The 17,488-nt window shown below is 36.0% G+C and overlaps 1 pseudogene; it reads right to left on the bottom strand.

The window, feature by feature from the left end:
* Nucleotides 1–17,488, bottom strand: part of LOC115518663 — a 141,702-nt pseudogene that overhangs the window by 79,100 nt on the left and 45,114 nt on the right.

The raw sequence follows: 17,488 nt of genomic DNA, 5'->3' as shown, positions 1-17,488 counted from the left end.
ATATTGTACAGTTGTCACTATGAGCCAATACTGATACATTATTATTAACAAGTATCTATATACTAACTAGTATATTTGTCTGCTTTGTCTGACAATCTGCTTTGTCTGAAATATCTATATACTAGTTAGATTCCTTAATTACCTTTTTTGAGTTCCAGGATTCCACTGAGGATACAGTGGTATTAGTTATCATGTTTCCTTAGGCTTCATTTGGCTGTGACAGTTTCTCAGACTTTCTTATTTTTGATAACTTTGGTCTATCGTTTTCGTATCTTGAAATATCTTCATATGGTTTCAATATGAAAGCAATGTTGACCTTATAGAATGACATAGAAGGTATTTCTTTTGATTCTTTTTTCTGGAAAATATGGAGAATATGCCTAATTTTGTGGCTAGAATTCACCAATTAAATCAATTGGGTTGAATGTATACTTTATTTTTTTATTTTTATTTTGAGAGAGACAGGGGGAGAGAGAGAGAGAGAGAGAGAGCAAGCATGTGAACAGGTAAGAGGGGCAGAGGGGGAGAAAGAATCTTTAAGCAAGTTCCATTCTCAGCACAGACCTTGACGTGGGGCTTGACCTCAGGACCCTGGGATCATGACCCGAGCTGAAACCAAGAGTTCAAATGTTCAACCATCTAAGCCACAAGGTGCCCCAACTATACTTTTTTTTGGAAGATTATCAATTATTGGTTAAATTTATCTAATAGTTATAGAGTTATTCTTGTTGTCTATTTCTTCTCTGTGAGTTTTGAAAGCTTGTGTCTTTTAAGAATTTGGTTGTCAAATTTGTGAACATATAGTTAATATTTTTTTGATTAGCCATTGCATGGGATCAATTGGGAAAACCCATCATCTATTTCTGATAGTGGTAATTTGTGTCTTGTATCTTTTTCTTGATTAGCCTGACTAGAGGTTTATAAGTCTTATCAATATTTTATATTCAACTTTTACTTTGGTTGATATATATATATATATATTGGCTTATTTCAGTTTCATTTATTTATTTCCTAATTTTTATTATTTCTTTTATTCTTGCTTTAAGCTTATAGTACTCTTTTTTTCACCACTTTCTTAAAGTAGAAATTTAGGATATTGATTGTAGATCTTTCATTTTTTTAAGTAAATTTCTCTCTAAGCACTGTTTCTGCTGCATTGCTTAACTTTTGATAAATTGTATTCTAATTGTAGTTTCAATTCATACATTGTTTTCTAGTTTAATTCCATTGTGTTCTAAGCATATACTTTGTATGATTTCAGTGGTGGGCTTTATGGTCAGTATATTGTCAGTCTTGGTGAATGTTCTATGTGGATTGTGAAAAAAATGTATTCTGCTCTTGTTGGTTGAAGAACTTTGTAAGCGTCAATTGTCATACAATTGATTAATAATGTAATTCAGGTCAGGGCACCAAGAAGGCTCAGTCAATTAAGCCTCTGATTTCAGCTCAGGTCATGATCCCTCAGTCCGTGGGTTCAAGCCCCAGTTCAGGTTCTGTGCTGACAGATGGAGCCTGGAGACTGCTCTGGATTCTGTGTCTCCCACTCTCTCTGCCCCTCCCCTGCTCCTTCTCTGTCTCTGTCTCTGTCTCTGAAAAACAAACCAGAAAAAATTTTTAAAAATATGGTTCAGGTCATCTATATTCATACTGACTTTGTATCTCTTTGATCTATCAGTTACTTACAGACAGTTGTTGATATCTCCAGCCCTAACAGTGGATTGGTCTATTTCTTCTTTCACTTCTATCAGTTTTTGCTTCGTGTTTTAATGCTCTCTTATTAAGGGCATGCACGTTTAGGACCGTTATGTGTTATTACACAATTAACCCCTTTATTATTATGTAATACCTTTCTCTATTCCTGTTAATTTTCCTTGTTCTGAAATCTGCTTTGTCTGAAATTATTTTGCTTTTCTTTGGAGTGCTAATATTGGATGTTTCTTTCAATCCTTTTACTTATGTCCTATAAGTCTTTACATTTAAATGCGTTTCTCATAGACAATATGGAATGCTTTTGTTTTGTTTTGTTTTTATTTTAAAAAAAATTTTTTTTCAACGTTTATTTATTTTTTTTGGGACAGAGAGAGAGCATGAACGGGGGAGGGGCAGAGAGAGAGGGAGACACAGAATCGGAAACAGGCTCCAGGCTCTGAGCCATCAGCCCAGAGCCTGACGCGGGGCTCGAACTCACGGACCGCGAGATCGTGACCTGGCTGAAGTCGGACGCTTAACCGACTGCGCCACCCAGGCGCCCCTTGTTTTGTTTTTAAATCCAGGGTGCCTCAGTGGCTCAGTCAGTTAAATGACCGACTCTTGATTTTGGGTAAGGTGGTCAGGTCATGATCTCAGTGCATGAGTTTGAGCCCCACATTGGGCTCTGTACTGACAACATGGAGCCTACTTGCAATTTTCTCTCCTTCTCTGCCCCTCCTCACCCTCAAAATAAATAAACAAAAAATAAAAACAAAAAATTGGGCCCCTGGGTGGCTCAGTCAGTTGAGCATCCATCTTCAGCTGAGGTCATGATCTCATGGTTGGTGAGTTCAAGCCCCACATCTGGTTTGCTGCTGTCAGTGTAGAGCCCACTTCAGATGCTCTGTTCCCCTCTCTCTGTCCCTCCCCTGTTCATACTCTCTCTCTCTCTCTCTCTCTCAAAAATGAATAAACATTAAAAAAATAAAATTTAAATTAAAAAAATTAAAATTCTACTCTGACAATATATGTTTTAATTGATAAATTTAGACTTCAAATTTAAAGTGATTATTAATATACTTTTCTTAGTAGCTACTGTGTTTAACTGGTTTTTACTTGTTGCATTTGTTCTCTATTTCCCCTCTCTTTTTTATCTTATCATAATTTTAAAAAAAATAATGTTTATTTTTGAGAGAGAGAGAGAAAGACACAGCGTGAGCAGGAGGGGATCAGAGAGAGAGGGAGACACAGAATCTGAAGCAGGCTCCAGGCTCTGAGCTGTCAGCACAGAGCCAGATGAGGGCTTGAACTCACAAACCAGGACATCATGACCTGAGTGCAAGTTGGACCCTTAACCAACTAATTCACCGGGTGCCCCATTACCTTCTCATATTTAAATTAAGCATTTTATATGATTACATTTGATTTCTTCCTTTAGACTATCAATTGTACTTAATTTTTATAATTTTTGTAGTGCTTGCTGTATAGTGTAGTGTACACATATTTAAATAATTTAAGTCTACCTTAAATTATACTTCAAGTAACACTATATGGTTTCATATGGAGTGTAGTTATAACCAATTCCTTCCTTCCATTCCTTATAACATTCCTGTCAATTACCTCATTTATATATAAGTGATTATAATCGCCCATTACATTATGACTATTTTTACTTTAAACACATATCTTTTAGAACAGTTAAGAGCAGATTAAAAAAAAAACCTTTTCATTTATTTATTCTCTGCAGCTCTTCCTTTGTCTAGGTAGACCCAAGTTTATTCCTATGTCATTTTTTTTTCCTGTCTGAAGAACTCCTTTTAGCATTTTATGCAGGGCAAGTTTGCTCATGATGAATTTCTTCAATTTATGTTTATGTGAGGAAGTATTTCTCTTTCACTTTTAAATGATACTTTTGCTTGATATAGAATTCTAGGTTGACTTTTGTTTTCTTTCAAACTTTTATTGTTATTCTACTCTTTTTCGTATGGTTTCTAGCAAGAATTCCACTGTAATTATATCCTTGTTACTCTGTAAGTATTTTTTTAAATCTTACGGCTTTTTAAATGAAATTTTTTCTATGTCTTTGGATTTCTGTTGTTTAAGTATAGAGTTTGGGGAGCTGTTTGTTTATTTTTCATTTATCTTACTTGATGTTCTCTGAGCTGGATATGTGGTTTGGTGTCAGTCATGAATTTTAGAAAGTTCTCAAATATTATTATTTCAAATATTTCTTCTGCTCCATTCTTTCTTTCTTCTCCTTTTGGCATTTCAATTGCATATTGAAGTTGACCCCTAACTATTGGAAATTCTTTTATGCTTCTGTTTTTTATTTTTATTCTTTTTTGTCTATGTATTTCACTTTTGCGTGTTTTTTATTTAACTATATTCAAGCTCACTGATACTTTCCTCGGCTTTATTGGATTTATCGATGTGTTATCAAAGGCATTCTTCATTTCTGATACAGTGTTTTTGATTTTCAACATTTACTTTTTATTTTTCCTTAGAGCTTTCATCTCCCTGCTTATTTTACTCATTTATCTTGCATGTTGCCTGCTTTTTCCATTAGCTTACTTATTCATCATAGCTTTGTTAAATTGCCTGTCTGATAATTTCCATAACTGTGTCACATCTGAGTCTGGTTCTGACATGATTTCGTCTTTCAGATTGCTTTGTTTTCTTTCTTCTTTTTTTTTTTTTTATTTTCCATATGTGTGTGTGTGTATGTATACATACATACATATGCCAAACTAGACAAGTTGTACTGGGTTGTAGGAACTGTGGTAAATAAGTCTTTAGTGTGAAGGTATATACTAATCTGGCTAAGAGTTAAGTTGTATTTTATGTTTGCTATACCTGTAGATTCAGAAACTCTAAACTCTAAGTGTCTATAGTATTCTTACTTTTTAATCCCTCTTTACTTTGGACTTCTCTCTGTATTCCTCTTCAGCAAGAAATACTGTGTCGTGCAGCACCTTCAGCTATAATACATTGTTAATATACTAGAGCTCCTTTGGTGTGACGGTAATGTGTGTGGGAAGGGTTATTAGTCTACAATTTTCCTATTAAATCTGTTTCAGTGGCCTGTGTTTCAGGGCTGTGACTTTCACAACTGTTTCTGCAGTGGTTTATATATATATGTATATATATATACACATATATATACTTTATTTTTTTTTCCCCTTGTCCATTATGCCCTTATCTGGCTGCAGTGTTCTCAATCTATTTCCATGAAGCCCTGATTTGTTTGGATGGTTTTGTTTTTTGTTTTTTCCTCTCTCAAGTGAGACAGAATGGCTAAAAGTTCCTGGAGTGGGAGGAATGAACTTCTTCTGATTTAGGACAAAGCTTTAGCCTGGATGTTTTTCCCTGGATAGTAGGTTCTTTGTTAGGTAGAAAATTCTAGGTACATTTCACAATGAATGATCTTCCTCTCCCCTGCAAAACCATGAAGGAATTTGGAGTTTGAATTCTCACTGCTTTACCATGAAAGACTGGTGGGTTTCCTTCATATAAAGCTCATGAAAATCTGGGCAACCCTAATATCAAAATCCCTAGGAATTTCTCACTCTTATGCTTGTCCACCCTTAGTCTCAAGCAATTCATCAAAATTACCATTTAAGTGTTCATTTTCAGTTTGCCCACCATTTTTCTTGTTATTAAGACAGAAGTGACAACTTCCAAGCTTTTGACATGTAGGGGTGAAATAAGGGGTCTAAAGAGTGATTTTTAAAAGTAGCAAATGTTATAACATGCTTGACACATATACAATTATGACAATATATTAGAAAAAGAAAAATTGAATATGAAGGACAGAAAATCTACCTAAGGAGGCGCATGGGTGGCTCATTCGGTTAAGCGTCTGACTCAGGCTCAGATCATGATCTTACAGTTCGTGAGTTCGAGCCCCACATCGGGCTCTGTGCTGACAGCTCAGTGCCTGGAGCCTGCTTTAGATTCTATGTCTCCCTCTCTCTCTGCCTCTCCTCTACTCATGCTCTGTTTCCCTCTGTCTCTCAAAAATAAGTAAAGGTTAAAAAAAAATTTAAAAAAAATCTACTGAAGAAAATTAAGTCCTTAAATAGGTGAGCGGGGTTAGGATCAAATTCATGAGAGAGCTTGATCTTAGATAGGAGTACAGATAATGTATTAGTTGAATTGAATCTCCCCCCAAAATATTGTAGTCCTAACCCTGAGTACCTATACATGTGACCTTATTTAAAATTATGTCTTTGCCGATGATCAAGTTAAAATGAGGTCATTAAGGTGAGTCCCAATCCAATACTAACTGTATCTTTTTAAAAATGGAAAATTTAGGGACAAATACACAGGGAGAATGTCATGTAAAAATGAAGGCAGAGATTGAGCTGATATATCTATTATCTAAGGAATAACAACAATTGCCAGCAAACTACTAGAAGTCGGGAGACAGGCATGGAAGCAATTTTCCCTCACAGCTCTAAGTACAAAAGGCAGATCCATCAACACTTTTAGTAGAAGTTGATTTGACTTACAAAGTTTTTTGTCTAACTTATAGCTCATAGGTATTGAAAATGTTATCAGCCAAAACATTTAATCCAGGAACTCTGTGAAAATTCAAAAAGACACAAGCGCAACTTGTATGTATGTGGGAGTAGATGTAACTGAAGGCCTAACTGCCATATAACAATGAGTTTATTCTCTTTTCCAATGATAAGTTTTCTGTATTAATAAGATAACATCCTAGGCAGCATGGCATTACTTAGGGTAAGCTATTTTATATCCAGTCATTGAATACAAAGGAGAAACTATTTTTTTGATTACTTGATAATCCTATATAATATTTTATTTTAGAATTATCTATGCACAGCCAAAAAATAGCTCTTTTTTCCATTCTGTTTCATCTTCCTGAATGTGCTATATTATACTTTAAAGATAACAAAAGCGGCTTATATTAAGGTGGTTGTTTAATCATTGATCTAAATGTATTTGATCTATTCTTTGTTATGTGTTAGGCTATTCTAAGTAATTTACACTTTCCCTTAAAGATAATGGAAAGCTATTGAAGGAGTTTAAGTAGGAGAATAAATTAATTAGCTAACACTATCTAAGGAATCACCCCAAAACTTTGTAGCTTAAAACAATGACTTTATCTCAAGAATCTACAGGTCAGCAATTTGTCTAGACTAAGTGCGTGTTTTTTTTGTTATTGTTGTTCTTGGCCATGCATCTGCTATCAACTGAGAGTCAGATTTGCTGATCTTGTTGAGGCTCCCTGACTTGTCTGGGGCCTTGATTCATCTACACTTCACATTTGTTATCTTCTGGTAGTCTGGCCTGTGTCAGAGGCAGAGGTCTCAAAAGAAGTAGCAGAAATACACAAGCACTATTGAAACATGGATTCGAAATTGGAATGTTATCACATCTTCTATAGCCCGTTACCCAGAACAAGTCATAAGGTAGGGTAAGATTAAAGAGGTGGGGAAATAGACTCCCTCTTGGATAGGGGAAGCTGTTATTTCAAATTCCAAAAGGTGCAAATACTGGGACAGTGAATAAAAATGAAGAAATTTTTATTAGCAATATACCACAGAGAGTGATATGATAAGACTCACATTTTAGATAAAATGTTTTGGGGATGTCTGCATGGCTCAGTCAGTTGAGCATCCAACTCTTGATTTCAGCTCAGGTCATGATTCTAGGGTCATGGGGATTGAGTTCCCTGTTGGGCTCCCCACTGAGGGTGGAGCTTGCTTAAGATTCTCTCTCTCTATCTCTCTGACCCTCTTCCTTTCTCCCATGCTGTCTTTTTCTTTCTAAAAAAAAAAAAAATATTCCTGCTTCAGAGAGAAGAGCAGATGGGAAGAAAGCAAGATATTATCTATTATCTCACCTACAAATGTATTTAAGGACTTAATATTTTCTTTAAAATACATTTACTATAATGGAAAGAGTGATATTTTTATGTGTTTTGTATGTGTATGTGTGTGTCTGTGTGTGGTAGTTGTTGAATTAAAAATAAAAGTATTCTCAGAAAATATCAGCAAGCCAAATTCAACAGCACATTTAAAAATACATATACCATGACCAAATTGGATTTACTCTTGGAATAAGAGGATGGCTCAACATATGAAAACCAATCAATAGAGTATACTTCATTAACAGAATAAAGGACAAAAACCACATGATAATCTTGACTGATGCAGAAAAAGCACTTTACAAAATTTAATATTCTTTCATGATAAAAACACTCAACAAACTAGGAGTGGAAAGAAAACATTCCCACAAAATAGGGGCTATTTGTGATTAACTCACAGTTAACATCTTACTCAGTGAAGAAAACCTGAAATCTTTCCTCTAAGATCAGAAATAAGACAGAAATACCTGGTTTTTCCTCTATTATTCAGCATAGTATAGAAAATTCTAGCCAGAGAAATTAGGCAAGAAAAAGAAATAAAATGTACCCAAAATGGAAAGGAAGTACAATTATATCTATTTGCAAATGATTATCATCTTTATGTAGAAAATCTTAAAGTTACATACACACTCCAAAAACAAACAAACAAAATAAACAAAAACACTGTTAGAACTAATAAATGAATTCAGCAAAGTTGCTGGATACAAAATCATAAAACACCCCTAACAAAGGAGATAAAACAATCATACGCTTGAAAGTAGAAAGCTTAGTTGAAAAAAATTAAAGAGCATACAAATAAATGGAACAACACCCATGTTCACCTTAATATTAAGGTATCGTATTATCAAAAAAAATCTACAGGGGTTCCTAGGTGACTCAGGTTGTTGAGTGTCTGACTTCTGCTCAGGTCATGATTTGTGAGTTTGAGCCCCACATCGGGCTCGCTGCTGTCAGCACAGAGCCCACTTTGAATCCTCTATGTGATATTGGTATAAACACAGACATATAGATAAACATAACATAATAGAGTGCCAGAATGAAACCTTGCAAATATGATCAAATGATTTTCAACAAGGTTGCCAAGACCATTCAATGGGTAAAAGATAATGTTTTTGGGAAATTATATTGGGATTATATTATATCCACATGCAAAAAAAATAAAGTTGGGATCTTTCCTTACACCATATACAAAATTTAGTTCAAAACAGATCAAAGGCATACGTGTCAGAGCTATAAAACTCTTAAAAGAAAACATAGGGGAAAATTTCAACATTGTATTTAGCAATTATTTCTTAGAAATGACACCAAAAGACAAAGCAAAAAAAAAAAACACAAATAAGACTACATCAAAATTTAAAACTTTTTTTCATCAAAGGATGCTACCAACAGAGTGAAAAATCACTTAATGGAATGGGGAAACACATTTGCAAATCATATAGTGCAAAGGATTAAATTCAGAACAACAAAATAATTCCTACAACTCAAATAACAGCAAAAATATGATTTAAAAATGGACAAAGCACTTGAATCAATATTTTTCAAAAAAAGACATACAAATAACCAGTAAACACATGAAAAAATGTTCAACACCATTAATCATTAGGGGAATGCTGGTCAATATTATAATGAGATACCATTCACACCCACTAGTGTGACTATTTAAAAAAAAGCATATAGAAAATAACAAGTGTTGGCAAGAATGTAGAGAAATTGGAACCCTTGTGCATTGCTGGTGGGACCATAAAATAATATAGCTTCTGTGGAAAATAGTATTACAACAGAATTCAGAAAATTAAAGTGAAAGTGAAATTACCATATGTTCCAGCAACTTCACTTATTTCTATGTATCCAAAAGAATTGAGAGCAGAAACTCAACTATGGCACACCCATATTCATAGCAATATTACTCACAAGAGCCAGAAATTGGAAACCACCCAGTGTTCACTGACAGATGAATAAACAAATAAAATGTAGTATATACATATAATGGGATATTATCCAACCACAAAAAAAGAAGGTAATTCTGACACATACTACCTCTTGGATAAACCCTGAAGACATTCGCTAAGTGAAAGAAGCCAGTTACACAATGACAAATACAAAATGACAAAGTATGATTCCACTTATATTTAGGATCTAGAGTAGTCAGCTTCATCGACAGAAAGTAGAATGGTGTTTACCAGGAGAAGGGGGAGGAGTTATGGGGAGTTAGTGTTTAATGGGTACAGGGTTTTAGTTAGAGAAGATGAAAAGGTTCTGGTGAGGGGTGGTGGTGATGGTTGCACAACAATGTGAGTGTACCTAACGCCACTGAACTGCATACTTTAAAAAGGTTACAATGGTAAATTTTACATTGTGTGAATTTAACAGCAAAAAAAAAAAAAAGGAAAAGTAAAAATAAATACATATTTTTACAAAATAGAAAGTTTTGCTGATATCATTCTAAGGGAAGTCTTTAATGATCTATGAGCAAGCATGTATTAGGTCTTAGAAGGAGCCTTGAGATAAATTCTAAATATATTCTCACTTCTACCTACTGGGTCTGATCTGGAAAGTGAATCACTTTTTATTTTTTTCACTCCATTGTTACCTTTCTTGGCATTATGACCTAGTTTATCCCCTGAAATATGAGTGAAAGTTGCATGTGTTTCTTTTGTGCAGAAGAAAGAAGGGTGATCATGTAGCTCTGATAACACTTTTTCCTGCTACAATGAGACCATCATGTCCCAGCTAGCTACTACTAGAGTTTTGGTCCCACTATGCAGAGAATGTGAAACAGAGCTGTGGCTGACTTGAAATGGATGTAATCTGGACATGAAATGTGTCTGAAAGGCACTAAGATTGCAGGACCATTTGCTACTGCAGCATAGCTGATATTTCACTGACCAATGAAGCTTAAGATAATGAATTAATTTTAGGTACCTGGTATATTGTTTTTGTTCACTTTTTCTTTTTTACGATTTTATCATTTGTGTTGGAAACTGGATATTTTTTTTCATGTCTCGATGTACCAAAATTCATGTTCCTGGGTTGTAGCCAGACACATGAAGTGACTGGCTCTCTCTGAATTTTTTTTTTCCAATTCTGAGGCCATTTGATAGACCTAACTTGTGTTCAGTGTGTATAGCTGGTATAACCCAGTACAATTGATTGAGTGTGATGTTGCCATTTAACACAAACATGGCTGCCAGGTGTACATCTCTGTTCATAAGCAGTGGCAATATTTTTAGACTGGATGGGCATCCAAATATTGCCCACTGCACCCCACATATGCTATTTGTAAAAAGAAGAGACACAACATCGGAAAACACAAGAGTCTAAACATGCCTGTAGAAATTAATCACATATCCCCAACTAAGCAAAGGAATCCAAAGACCTTAAATATATTACATTCATACTTGTTTAGAATTTAGAATTTATATGTGGTTTAAGATAACCAACCTCAACCTCTTATGAATTCCATGTGGTAAAACAAAAACACATTGAATCAAGGTGCCTAGAGTTTCTTCCCACCAAGTAACACAATCAACAGTATTTCATTGTTTAATTTTGTCCCCCTATGACTATGGTTTGAGTGAGATGTTTTAGGAAGATAAATATGAAGAGATTAATTTACAGGCTTTTTTTGGGGCACAGCCTTAGTAAACTTCTTTTAGATACTACCTATTTGACTTGAAATGGCTATATAACTAACTTTCACAACTTAATAAAGTAAAGGAAAATGTATTTTTATAGAGATATCTGTATTCTTTGATTTTTTTAAAAAGATGTGGAGATTATAATACAAGTGGCATAAGATTGAAGTCTTAATTACTTCAATTGCTAAAAACTCTAATGCCCAATTCTTCTTGACAGCTTACCACTATTTTAAAAACAACCATTTAAAGGTTTATAGGTCTTATTTACTTCAATTTGCTGTTGAAAATCTGGCATACCATTAGATTTCTACTTTTTAGATAATATTATTTCACGCATAAATAATCACGAGTGCTGTCCATTAGTACTTCTGTGATGATAGAGATATTCTTTATCCTCAATACCCAAGCCACTAGCCACCTGTAGCTATTAAACATTTGAAATATGGCTACTCTGACTGACAAACTGAATTTTAATTAAAAAAATAAACAGTTACATGCAATTAGATGACCTAAATCTAAATCTCAATAACTTGGAAAATACATTGGATTGATTCATGTTTTTATTTCTGATATGATCCAACTCAGTGGTCTAAAGGACACACTGGTCTTAGAGGAGGAAAAAAGAAATTATGAATAAATATTTTAAGCCTATACTATATGATTGATTTTAATGAGAAGGACTATAGAAAAATTATTTGTTTTAGAATATGGAAATGAGAATTTTCTTAAAGCTTTACCCATATTGGTATAATAGAATTATAAAAAACTAAAAGATTATAGTGATAAAATGTTAATATAAAAAATGTAAATGCCACAGAGTTTTATTTGGTAAAATTAAAGAAATCACAGTGAAAAATAACATTATAAAAAATATACCAGATACATCTAAGTGAGTTAGAAAAGTAATTTTTTAGATCAATATTAGGATTTATTTCTTCTATATAAAATAGAGATTGAACTACCTCTCTCATATAACCAGCTTGTCATTCTTAGGATCAGAATAAAACTTACATTTTTTTGATGCTGCATTGTTTATTTCATATATTTAGTTTCTGTAACTAAATTAGTAATGACAGAATAAAATTATATTCTAAGACATAGCATGTGTGTTATTATTTACATTGACGTAAAAATCCAGTTTTCATAGGATTTGTACTTTATGAAAATTTTCCTCAGGAAACACTTGAGAATAGGATTTGAAAAGATAGGAATATTTGATAAATATATATTAGAATCATGAGTATTTGGGAAGAAATATGTTACTACTCTAAAGATAACTGAAGAAATAGTATCCTGGGTCCTGTATTCTGGCAAATAAGTACATTGCAGAAACTCCTTTCAGAAGCCATAAATATCAAGTAATTTTAAATGATCATTATTAAAGATTCATATAAAATTAATGCATACTGAATTTATAAGTAATAATGGAGAAATTAACAATTTCAAAGGTAAGCAGTTTCTAACATATTTTAATTTTTGTTAAATGAATAAAATACAATTTTTTTTCAGATGACCTTATTTTTGTGGCTATCTTCTCTTGCACAAAATGTTGCCTTCATTCTTTGAAGCCATTTTCTTAAATTATACTGCAAAGGTGGTTCATACAGTAAAATGTCAAAAATACAGACTTCAGAATTTACAAGTTTGGATCACTTTCCTTAGAAGGCCAAAAGATGGTGCTGCTGTGTAGCTGAGTTATCATTCCTCAATAATCAATTGCCTTCTGCAGTTTCAATTCAACTGCTAAAATGGCGGAAATACATCTGTCATCAGAACAAGTAAAACAGGTCTGAAAATGCAGTGAAACGAATCAGGTAACAAATTAACTTAGAGTGATACCCAATGATAATTGGACTTAGTGAAAACTGACAGTTGCTGAGTGGCAAAGACATTGGTAGTCTCTTTCTGTGTTAAATGTGGAAATTTCTGAGAATTCAAGTTAAAGACTCCTTGTAGAGAAGTCATAGTTTAAAGGAGAGGCAGGGAGAAAGAGAGAGAGAGAGAGAGAGAGAGAGAGAGACTTTAAAGAAATTGTCATCTTATGAGGACAACCTAATGGGTCAAGTATTAACATTTCCATTTTAATAATTTAGTAACTTATACTATCAGAGTAAACCTGAAAATTATTTTTTCTTCAAAACTATTAAAGTTTTGTTATAATTAACATTAAACTATAACGCTTTTCCTTATAGTCACTACATTACATAGAGCTAGACATTTCCCATTTTAATTCTTTAATTTTAATTGTATGCTTTATCACATTAACGTGTGCACAGACTTTTTTTAAAAAAGGTTTATTTATTTTGAAGGAGAGAGAGACTTCACGCATGAGCAGAGGAGGAACAGAGAGAGAGAGAGAAAGAGAATTCCAAGCAGGCTTTGGGCTGTTAGCACAGAGCCCCACATAGGGCTTGAACAAATGAACCTTGAGATCATGACCTGTGCCAAAATCAAGAGCTGGACGCTTAAGCGACTGAGCCACGCAGGTGCCCCTATGCACATACTTTTAAAAGTTAAATAGTTTTATAAAATTTATAATAGAAATTAAAAAAAAAACTTCTTTACATCTCGACAATGCCAAATGTCTGCTCCTCGGAAGATAGCTTTTACACACATTTTATTCCTATATTTTGTTAGTATCCCACATTTTTAAATGACCTAATTATTTTATTTTTTTTCTTGATTTTCCTATGTTAGACCTATCCATTGACTTCCTACTGCCAATTTGCTATTTGCCTTCTTTCGTGCACATGTCTTTCTCTGTTTTCCCAGTATAGGTGTATCTGTAGATTTTTTTGTTAAATACATAACATTGTATTATGAAAATGTGAACATTATTCACAGTTGAGCGATGAAGTGTACTATGATTACATTTAACTTCTGTGCAACTTTGTATTTTTTAGATTATATAGTCCATTATGTTTTTCTTACTACTGAGTACCTATCACTGTAGGCAGTTTATAATTTATCCCCAAACCCCACTGAAGTGTTAATTTCCTCTCCACACATTTAAACACATTATCTGTATAGCTAATATAGTATTAGTTATTGTCACCATGCTGTATATTAAGTCTCCAGTACTTATTCATCTTACATAACTGAAACTTTGTTCCCTTTTTTTTGGAGGAGGTCATATTGAGAGGATATGAACACCGGCTGACCCTCATGCACAACATGGGCAATCAAAGACTCCTTACTTCCCTATTCTTGGAATGTGTGTTCCTCTTGCCTTCCATGCACTAGAAGCTTCCCTAAAGATGTAACTTTGAGACAGTCATGTGCTGTCGAGAAGTGTGTCTGGACGATATAAGTGACTGCATCCAGTCAAGACATTTATAGAAACTTTTAAGATTCTGGTGGACAGATGTAGAGATCTATAGAGATCTACTTGTCTTGCAGCTTCTCAAATCAAGCCTCCTAAGTCTCCTTACCAGTTAAACCTGGAACCTACTAATCTGGAGTGGCCTGCCTTTCTTCAATCTCTCCATGCACAGAAGACCAAATAAACGGGCCTTGGGAAAGAGGCATCCGTGGTGGAAATTCTGCATTGGCCACCATCATCTCTGTGGGGAGAAGTTCCTGTAGATCAGAAGCTTGTGGACTGCTAGCTGCTTTAAAGTACTTGTTTGAGAAATTGCATACAGACCAACATGGCAGAGAAGGAAAGCAAATGGCTGCCACAGTGAACTGGTTTCTACTGTAGACACTTCGGCGGGTCACTGATGTCTAAGAAGAGGCTGAAACTCTGGTTAGAAAGATGGAAGAGCTGAGGTCAAAGAAGAATGTATGGATGTCTGCTCTTCTACTGGCTTCTGGGAGACAGACAAGGTGGGGGAGTGGGATAAACAGTTGGAGATATTAGTGTGCTCTTTTGCAGAGCTAAGAAGGTGCAGGCTGTCACAGATGAAGATCTGAGCATGTGTGACAAAGCCTGGTAGGATGCTAAGAGGTGGAATCCCTGGGAGGGTAAGGATACTGAAAAGGAGGTGTTGTGGTGATTGACAGTGAAGCGATGAAACGCCTCCTGCCATCTGACCCCAAACAAAGGAAAGCAAAAGCAAAGCAACCTCAGCCAGCAGGACAGCTCCAATTCAGGAAACGTTCACTATGAGAGAATATACTCCCACTGAGCTTGTTGACATAGCTGCCAAGTTCTAGCAAAAGGCCAGCAAGTATCCAGGCGTGGTTAGTGCAGCTAAGGAAATATGGGTGGAAGGGAAGGGAGAGACGGTGGCATTTTTCTGACCAGGTATGAGGCAAAGAAAATGAGCAATATCACACACACTCAGTCCTCCAGTAGTGCCTACATGCTACTTGGAGCTTCAAGGTACTCATTCCTTCATACACTGGATTATTCTAGCCCACAGGGAGGCTTGGCCCAATGAGGGAGACTTCCCTCAGCATGTGGGACCCTGGAAATCTACACAGGAGGTACCACAAATTCTTCGGGAGTTGGGAATAAGATAGGTCATACACACTCCTGTGTTTGAAGGAACTAATTGTGCTACATTCACTGCAGGAATGAGAACTAAGATTCTCCAGTCCACTCCAGCATCCAGTATAGGATGCTGATATCCATGCTGAGCCCTGTCATGGAACAAGACATGTGTGATGTTGGGCAATCCATTGCTGATCTGGGGGAGACTGACAAATCTCAGGAATGAGTATGGGCTATGGAAAAGTCCCGAGAAAGAGAGGGAGCTGGAAAAAGCCAAAAGGCTATCCTAGTTGGCTATAAAGTGTCTGGCTAAAGTAACCTGAAAACAAATGTGGTTTGGCCTGATTGCTGCAGGGATTCCACTAGAATAGATAGACTGGCAACACTGTGCTGGTGGGTCTGTGGAAGTCTTAAAACCAGAACAATGGTTCAGACCCGGGCCATCCGCTCCTATCTTTTTTTTTTTTAATTTTTTTTAACGTTTTATTTATTTTTGAGACAGAGAGAGACAGAGCATGAACGGGGGAGGGGCAGAGAGAGAGGGAGACACAGAATCGGAAGCAGGCTGCAGGCTCTGAGCCATCAGCCGAGAGCCGACGCGGGGCTCGAACTCACGGACCGAGAGATCGTGACCTGGCTGAAGTCGGACGCTGAACCGAATGAGCCACCCAGGCGCCCCCATCTGCTCCTATCTTACCTGACACCCCACCTGCTCCAGAGGCCTCAGAAATGCAGTGCTATTAGGGATGAGTACAGGATGGCTTGAGTATAGGATGCAGGACAAGACTGCCACCAGGTGAGGGCTGTTGGAGGTGATCAGAGTCCTCACATCAAGCACACTATTCACTGGTCCTCCAGAAATAAACAAAGATGACTGCTCTGGTTGACACTGGACCTGGATAACAACGGACTGCTGAGGATTGAATAAAGTCGTGCTTGAACAATCACAGTGAAACCGTATATTCCACCCATTCACATAGCTGTGTCCAATATTGCCACCATCTTAGATACCTTGGCCAGAGTCCTAAGAGCATACTATGCTGGAATGGACTTATCAAATGTCTTTTTCAGAAAATGCCTGACCACTGAGTCACAAGATCACTTTTCCTTCACATGGGAGGGACAACAATGGACCTTTCAAGGCCTTGCCCAAGGTTACCTGCACAGCCCTACCGTATGTCATGGGATGGCAGCCAAGATCTGTCCCTGTTTTCCTTCCCCACATCAGTACAATGGACTGTGAGTTTTTAGGAGTCATTTAGTCAGGTAAGACATGTGTTGTCCCAGAAAGCTGTAATTGATCAGGTGCAAACCTACTCAACCCCTAAGAATGAGAAAGAGGTACAAGCCTTTTCAGGGATTTTGAGTTTTGGTGTATTTTTATTCCTTCCATCCCTTATACTGGCTGGTAAAAAAAAAAAAAAAAAATGGGTGGGAGTGGCATGTGTGGAACTGGGAATCAGAACAGCAAGCACTTTTGAGAAGGTGAAAATACTAATGAGGCAGATAAAATCTCTGGCCATCTCCCAAGAAGGGCTTGTATTAGATGTGTCTGTGACTCCAGAAGTTGTGGATTGGGCACTGTGACAGAGACAACAAAAAGAGTGTCCTTAAGATTTTGGTTCCAGCTCTGGAAGGGGGCAGAAAGCCCTTGTACTCCCTTAGAACGGCAGGTCCTGCTAGTGTACATGGTGCTCCTCCAGGTAAAGCCTTTCACAGAGGAACAGCACATTGTGGTCAGAACGTCCCTGCTTATCAAAGGGTGAGTTGAGAACATGTTCCATGTTCTGCCATGGCTCAAACTCCCACAGTGCCTAAGTGACATGCCTG

This window comes from Lynx canadensis, chromosome B4, assembly GCF_007474595.2.
Source record: "Lynx canadensis isolate LIC74 chromosome B4, mLynCan4.pri.v2, whole genome shotgun sequence".
Classification (NCBI taxonomy): domain Eukaryota; kingdom Metazoa; phylum Chordata; class Mammalia; order Carnivora; family Felidae; genus Lynx; species Lynx canadensis.
The sequence above is the reverse complement of the archived record's forward strand: the minus strand, read 5'-3'. Positions and strand labels throughout refer to the sequence as shown.